General features: G+C 39.7%; 1 long non-coding RNA gene across 1 annotated transcript in view; it reads right to left on the bottom strand.

The window, feature by feature from the left end:
* Positions 1-4,755: 4,755 nt before the first annotated feature.
* The window catches only part of LOC104988322, a 277,473-nt gene continuing 274,266 nt past the window's right edge, over positions 4,756-7,962 (bottom strand). The window contains exon 7 of the long non-coding RNA XR_825224.1: positions 4,756-4,817. This is a non-coding gene — a long non-coding RNA (uncharacterized LOC104988322). The remainder of the gene's footprint in view (positions 4,818-7,962) is intronic.

Here is a 7,962-nt window from a genome sequence, read left to right as displayed (position 1 = left end):
CAGTAGACACTAACAGTGAAAAATACACGAGGCGATCTTTGCACTAAAAATCTTGAAATCTAGCTGGAGACATCAGATGTGACATCCCATAGCCCCTGACAGCTTCTTACCTCCTAAAGTAGAGATGGACCAGGAACATGACAACTGCAGGATGGTCTTGAGGTCTCAGTTGAGGTTAAAAACCTGAAATTGGTATATGGCATACTGTTTGGTAATTCTGTCTAGACTCACTCAGCAGCCCAAGTGTCAGAGTATAGACATCAAGGTCCACATATATCCATAAAAAAGAAAACTGAATTTGCTATATAAGTAGCTTGATCTTATAAATATATCTTTGTTATCAGCTTATAAAAATTTCTATGGCTGTAGGAACACAATAATATCCTAATAAAGCAGCGGCTAGAATTTTGGAATAAAACATACAAACAATGGTTATTCTTCCTTCTCTTCCATTTGACTGACATGTGATTTAAACTCAAGTTTCTCAGCACAACCTATTTCCTCATCTGTAAAATGGGAATTATCTTTGCTTGCCTCTTCAGAACACAGTGGTGGAAACAGCTGAGAAAAATATTTGAAGATATCCTGTTACCTTCAGGGAGGTTTTCCTTGTGCTCATCTTTCTATGCAGCATAAAGTTCTTTGAGTTTACTCCTTTATAAAAATATTCAAGCCATATTAATATGGTCTAAAGGTGCACATAAATTCCACTTCTAGGTATATATGCAAGAAACATACACACACACACACACACACCAAGAAAATGTCTGCAAATGATCATAGCATCATTATTTATAACAGTGCAACAAACACTCTTTCCTTCAGTTGAAGAACAGATCAACAAAATATGGCATATCCATGTAATGAATGGCTACCCAGCTATAACAAGGAATGAAATCTTAATAAATGATACAACATGGAGAAACCTCGAGAACAGTATGCTAAGTTAAAGAAAGCAGCTATAAAGACCACATATTATGTTGTTCCATTTATATACAAATCTAGAGTAGACAGATTCTTAGAGACAGAGAGGTGAGAGACTGCCTAGGATTGAGGAGGCGGTGAAGGAAAGGAGAGGCAAAGGGAGGGACTGTTAATGTGAAATGTCTTCTTGGGGTGATGGAAATATTCTGGAATTAGTGGTGATGGTTGCACAAGTTTGTTAAAATACTAAATCCATTGAAATATGCACTCTAAATCTAGACTGCATTTTATGATATATAAATTGTTTCTCAATAAAGTTCTTAAAATGCATACAAACCACCCTCTCAAAAGAAAAACCCACAAAAAGAGCACTTGTCGTTTCAGTAACCTGAAGGATAATGCTTTCAGCAAGGTACCCAAAAGTATTTTATCTAAGCAAGTTTAGCTCCTACATATGCATTTGAATTGTAATACCATCATCTCAGATGCAGCAGCAAGCCTAGAGAACTCAAATAAATTTGCTCTGACATTAGGCGACACAGAAGAAACCATTCCTGCTCTACTGAATCCACATTTTCTTAATCTAACCTTCCCTGTCATTCTGAGAATTCCTTACTTTCACATACAATCTCTGATGCTGAATAGCCTCTGAAGATCCAATAACCCCAGTTTGCTTGCTACCAAGGGCTGATTTTGACAGGACCAAAGTTTAGTTGCTTTGGTACAAAGTTCAAAATAGTTTAAACCATTTCAATAGAGACAATATAATATATAGAATGAGATGCTCACACGGACAGGATAAGTTCTTGTGAATGCGACAACTAGAATAATGGGTACTTCCAGCATGCCAGGGGTTCTTCTAAGTGTTTTCCTTAAAGTAATTCATTTAATCTTCATAAAAGCTCAACAAGACAGATAATTATTTTATACCCATTTTAAAAAATCAGGGCATCAAAGCAAAGAGAAAATAAATGGCTTGTCCAAGTTTCTGCATCTAGTAAGTGACTGGGCTGGGCTTCAAGTTCAGGCAGCTTGACCCTAGAAATCTGAACTCTAGATCTTCACTCAACATGCCTCTGAAATATAGTAGAGTATGTAGAATAGAGGACAGTTCCTGCCCTCAAATAACTCCTATTTACTTAAGGACAGATAACGTATCTATTAGGAGAGAGCAGAAGAATTCAAAGAGCCAAATTAGGAGTTTAAGTGACCAACTTCTTGGCACACCCAGACAAAAGGACATGTGAGGGTGCAGTGAGAAGGTAACCATCTGCATGCCAAGGAGAGAAGCCTTAGGAGAATCTAGTTCTGCCAACCTTGATCTTGAACTTCCAACTTTCAGAACCATGAGAAAGTAAATTTCTGTTGTTAAGTTCTGCGGTGTTTTGTTATGGCAGCCCTGGCAGACTAATACATAATCCTCCCCGTCTCTTCTCACAGCATGCTCTAATTCTTCCAGTAGAATTTCCATCACATAACATTATAATGATCTGTTTTATTTTCTACATCTCCTTTCAGCGTAGAATATACCCCAAGAGTGGACTTCCCTGATAGCTCAGCTAATAAAGAATCTGCCTGCAATACAGGAGACCCCAGTTCGATTCCTGGGTTTGGAAGATGCCTTGGAGAAGGGATGGGCTACCCACTCCAGTATTTTGGGGCTACCCTGGTCTCTCAGATGGTAAAAAATCCACCTGCAGTGCACGAGACCTGGGTTCAAACCCTGGGTTGGGAAGATCCCCTGGAGAAGGGAATGGCAACCCATTCCAGTATTCTTGCCTGGAGAATCCCCCTGGACAGAGAAGCCTGGTGGGCCACAGTCCATAGGGTTACAAAGAATTGGACACCACTGAGCGACTAAGCACAAAATAGCATAACCCAAGAGCAAGGATTTATATTTCTTGTTCACCACAGTAGCCCTAGCTTCTCAGATAGTAGCTAGTGCCTTGTGGGCACTCAATAAATACTTTTGAATGAATAAATTAATAAATTAACATTTTAAAGATGACCAACATCTTAAAAGCCTTTTTATTCATCCCTTTTGAAGGGCTTACAGATAGATGGCCTTATTTTATGTATTTTAAGGTTTTTTCTACAAGTTCTGAGAGGACTTAAGATTCATTTACTGCCACAAAACAGTTAACCTCTGCAACACTAAATAGCATGATCAGTGTCTTTATCTTAACATCATGCTCCTTGGGGATATGAGCACACATTACTGAAAATGGCATAAGGGAGTTTTACTCCAGCTTGCATTTCAGTTCTCAGAATTCTGAGCACTCCACCTGCACCGTCACCCACATACGGAATTGGGGGCAGCTGCAAATATCTTGGGAGTGAGGTATTGTGAGCTTCGGAAGAGTAAGTAAATAAAGTAGTTGAGCGGAGAACCAAAGTAAGAAGAGAGTATGTCTAATATGACTCTAGTAAATCTCACAGGTGTTGTTTATCCTTTCTGAGCCTCAGTTTCCTCAGTTTTAAGATAGGCAGAATAATTCATCATTTACATGGAGTTGTTGTAAGTACCTATGGTAGTTTCTGGTACAAGTAACACTCAATTAATGATAGCTGCTGTAATATTAATGTAACTAAGTCAGTGCTTCGGTGATTTATTCAAGCAAGCTTTTTATCCAGGTAGTAGATACCAGAAGAAAGTTTTAAATATAGTTAAGCTCTACTTATTACTGCATATATAATCTATTATTTTAGGTCATTTTAGTTCAGCGAGCAATTAAATGATCATTTCTTACATGTCAGCCCTATGGTACCATAGATGGATCTGTTCATTTGTACATATGGTACAAATGGAAACAAAATAACTGTTTCAGGTATAGAAAACAAACTTATGGTTACAGAGGAGGAAATGGAAGAGGGATAAATTGGGAGATTAGGACTGAAATATACACACTCCTGTATATAAAATAGATAACCAATAAGAACTTACTCGGTAGCAGAGGGAACTCTGCTCAATATTCTGTAATGACCTATATGGAAGAAGAATTGAAAAAAAAGAAAGAGTTGAATACAGGGTATATGTATAATTGGTTCACTTTGCTGTACAATTGAAACTAACACAATATTGTAAATCAACTATACTCCAATAAAAATTAATTTGAAAAAATAAAGTAACTGTGTCATCATAGACTAGCAAACAGGGCATAGGCACAAACTAATAAATCTATATTATACATACAATCCTGAGAAAGACAGATGGGCAAACTCATTTGCTCACTAGCTCAGAGGACAGTGGAGAAAGGACAAGGTATTATGAAAAACCATAGAAAAAAGGTGCCATCTGAGCTGGGCCTTAAAAGAAGAGTTAGGGAATTCCCTGGTGGTGCAGTGGTTAGGACTATGCTCTCTCACTGCCAAAGGCCCCAGGTTCAAACCTGGTTGGGAAGTAAGATCCTACAAGTCACACGGTATGGCCAAAGTGTGACCATGGCTGGGGAGGCAGGGGCAGTAGGGCTTTCTTGCTAGATAACACTCTTCTTCACTTACTGTTCATGGAAAACAGGCCTCAACAGGCCCAGTGACAGCATGGCTTCAGTCCTTCCAACTTGCTAATTAAAAGCCTATCTTGGGTTCATATTACAGGTATGCCAACAGGAAGAGAACAGGCAAGAAAGGGCCTAAACACCCAGGGTATTCACAGGTGGAGGAGAGCAAAAATTTTACCTTTTATCTGGTTCAAGCTGTTGGGCTCAAGCACCTGTAAGGTTGAATTTGTGTTGAGATACGGACAACAAGGGCCCAAATTGCCAGCAGTCTCTGATATTCCCCTTCATGGACACAGGGAGTGACATCAGGTTGCCGCATTGGGAAAGACCCACATAAAAGCATAAGGTCTTATTAAGCTTCCCCAGAAGACAGTTTGAAACAGTCTAATGCCTCTGGAACAGAAAAGAATGAAAATAAAGAGTGCTGTAATTTAGATGTTAATATCTCATCAAGTTTTATGTGTTGGGAAAGGGAGGAGGGGTGGGGACAGCTTTTGTAGTCTCTTTTTCAGAAGCAGATAATGTGGCAATAAATGGTTGGCTGCCCTCAAATCAGATGTTTTACGCTACCTTTGTGATCCATATTCCCCACTATATGGTAACATCAGATCAGAAGAGGTAGATATGGGGGCTCTTTATTCTGAGGCCAGATCACAGCATGTGAAGAAACATGGTTCCATAAGGAAAGGAGTGCTTCTCCCGTGCCCTGGGCTGCAGGACGGACACCCAGGCACTTCCTAGCGACACAGAACACAATGAAGCTGTTACTCAGGAGAGAACCAGTCCCATGCCTAAACTTTCAGGCAACTAAAGCAACCCTAGAGGCACACAGATGTGCTTCTCATAGAGCATTTTAAAGAGAATCATTGATAATAGAACTATTAGAATGCTATTGTGCAGGTAGAAAGTACTAACCTTCCATCAGAGTTTGACCACACCGTATCAGAACCACTAGTAGGATGTCACTCGTGTTCTGAAGTGTGTGTCAAACGTGAAGGAGCAGGGGATTACTCCTATTGTTACTGTGGTGTGTGTGCAATGGCACTTGATTAGCATGACTAGTGCTGTCCCCAGATTACTATTTAATCCTTTAGTTCAGTTCAGCTCAGTTGCTCAGTCATGTCCGACTCTTTGCAACCCCATGGACTGCAGCACCGCAGGCCTCCCTGTCCATCACCAACTCCTGGAGTTTACTCAAACTCATGTCCATTGAGTCGGTGATGCCATCCAACCATCTCATCCTCTGTTGTCCCCTTCTCCTCTTGCCTTCCATCTTTCCCAGCATCAGGGTCTTTTCAAATAAGTCAGTTCTTCACATCAGGAGGCCAAAGTATTGGAGTTTCAGCTTCAGCATCAGTCCTCTAAATGAATATTCAGGACTGATTTCCTTTAGGATGTACTGGTTGGATCTCCTTGCTGTCCAAGGAACTCTCAAGAGTCTTCTCCAACACCACAGTTCAAAAGCATCAATTCTTTGGCATTCAGCTTTCTTTATAGTCCAACTCTCACATTCATACATGACTACTGGAAAACCATAGCTTTGCTAGATGGACCTTTGTTGGCAAAGTAATGTCTCTGCTTTTTAATATGCTATCTAGGTTGGTCATAACTTTTCTTCTAAGGAGCAAGCGTCTTTTAATTTTATGGCTGCAGTCATCATCTGCAGTGATTTTGGAGCCCCTAAAAATAAAGTCTGTCAGGAATTCTGGAAATCTCCATGCCAGAATACTGGAGTGGGTAGCCTTTTCCTTCTCCAGGGTATCTTTCCAACCCAGGGATGGAACCCAGGTCTCCCACATTTCAGGTGGATTCTTTACCAGCTGAACTATCAAGGAAGCATTTAATCCTTGGTAAGGGCATACTGCTCGCCAGAAATGCTGCATTTTACATGGATGACATCACTGCATCTGCACAGGATGGAAACGTAGACCATTTGTATATGTTGTGTATATACACTACACTTTTCTGATGAGGAAACTAAGCCACAAAGATGTTAAGAAGGCCCCAGGTCACACAAATAATTAACAACAGAGTTGGAATTTCAACCTAGGCCATCCGGCTTCCTGTCTAAGCTGTTACTACTACTCATCTCTGTGTCCTTGCCCCCAGGCAGGAGAGCAGGGGGCCAAGGGCCAAGGGCATCAAGACAGAAATGTCTACCCTTATAGTGCTTCTAAATATTTCCCAAAACGTATGTCCTATCTAATTTCTAATGTAAAATTTCTGACATTAATGCGGCTTTGGTAAGGGACAAAATCTTGCCTTTCCTAAGGGTAACTAAACCTCAAGGCACATTTACATAATGACTAAGTTTAAACTAATGTGTCAACAACCAGTGGAGAATTGGATATTTGAGAGGCTTTCCCTGGATATTACAAGGCCAGTATTGGTAAAATAACAGACAAAATGGCTAGAGTTAGCAAAAATACCCTCATTGCTTAATTCACAATATTGTCAGGGGTCACTGGAACACACTCTTTTTTATTATTTTTTTTTTTATTTTTAAACTTTACATAATTGTATTAGTTTTGCCAAATATCAAAATGAATCCGCCACAGGTATACATGTGTTCCCACTCTTAAAATCTCCTGCTCTTTTTATGTTTTCATAGTTTATACTATGAAACAAAGGTTCAGATATGTATTCACACCAAGCAGTTTAGGCAGAAAGTGCTGCATTTTTTTCCAAATGTGGATTATTAAAGCAGGCAATATGACTCTTTTTGATTTTAGGGAGAAATGTCTAATAGTCCAGCCTAAATTACCTTTAGAGCTATATCAGTCTCCTCTGTTTCTGAGTTCTTGTTGTATGTATTTGGTGGTGTTGTTCAGCTGCTCAGTCATGTTCAGCTCTTTGCAACCCCATGGACCGCAGCACACCAGGCTTCCCTGTCCCTTCACTATCTCCTTCACATGTCCATTGAGTTGGTCCAAACTCATGTCCATTGAGTCAAAGCCACCCAACCATCTCATCCTCTGTCACCCCCTTCTCCTCTTGCCTTCAGTCTTTCCCAGCATCATGCCTTTTCCAATGAGTTGGCTCTTCACATCAGGTAGCCAAAGTATTGGAGCTTTAGTTTAAGCATCAGTCCTTCCAGTGAATATTCAGGGTTGATTTTCTTGTGGATTGACTAGTTTGATCTCCTTGCTGCCCAGGGGACTCTCAAGAGTCTCCTCCAGCACCACATTTCAAAAGCATCAATTCTTCACAAGCATCAATGAATCATGTTGGTGTTTAATTATTTACTGTTTTGAACTACAATATTATTTTTTAATAATACTACAACTGTGTCTTCCCATCTGGGAGGCCTGAGTGTTGATTATACTTTTTACTCTCTCTTTTAGCAAAATTCTGTAGTCAATATCATTACTCAATAAATATTTGTTAAGATGATATTACAAATTCTCTTATTTAATCTATTGAGGTAGTCTGCTTTATTAGATTTCCACATATTGGACTCTTCTGGCATACTCAAAATCATATTTTCTGGAAAAGCTAAGAGGAAAGGGGATGTTTCCCCCCAAATTTTAAAAAACTC

The sequence above is a fragment of the Bison bison genome, unplaced genomic scaffold (genome assembly GCF_000754665.1).
Source record: "Bison bison bison isolate TAMUID 2011002044 unplaced genomic scaffold, Bison_UMD1.0 scf7180017864123, whole genome shotgun sequence".
In the NCBI taxonomy this organism is placed as follows: Eukaryota; Metazoa; Chordata; class Mammalia; order Artiodactyla; family Bovidae; genus Bison; species Bison bison.
The sequence above is the reverse complement of the archived record's forward strand: the minus strand, read 5'-3'. Positions and strand labels throughout refer to the sequence as shown.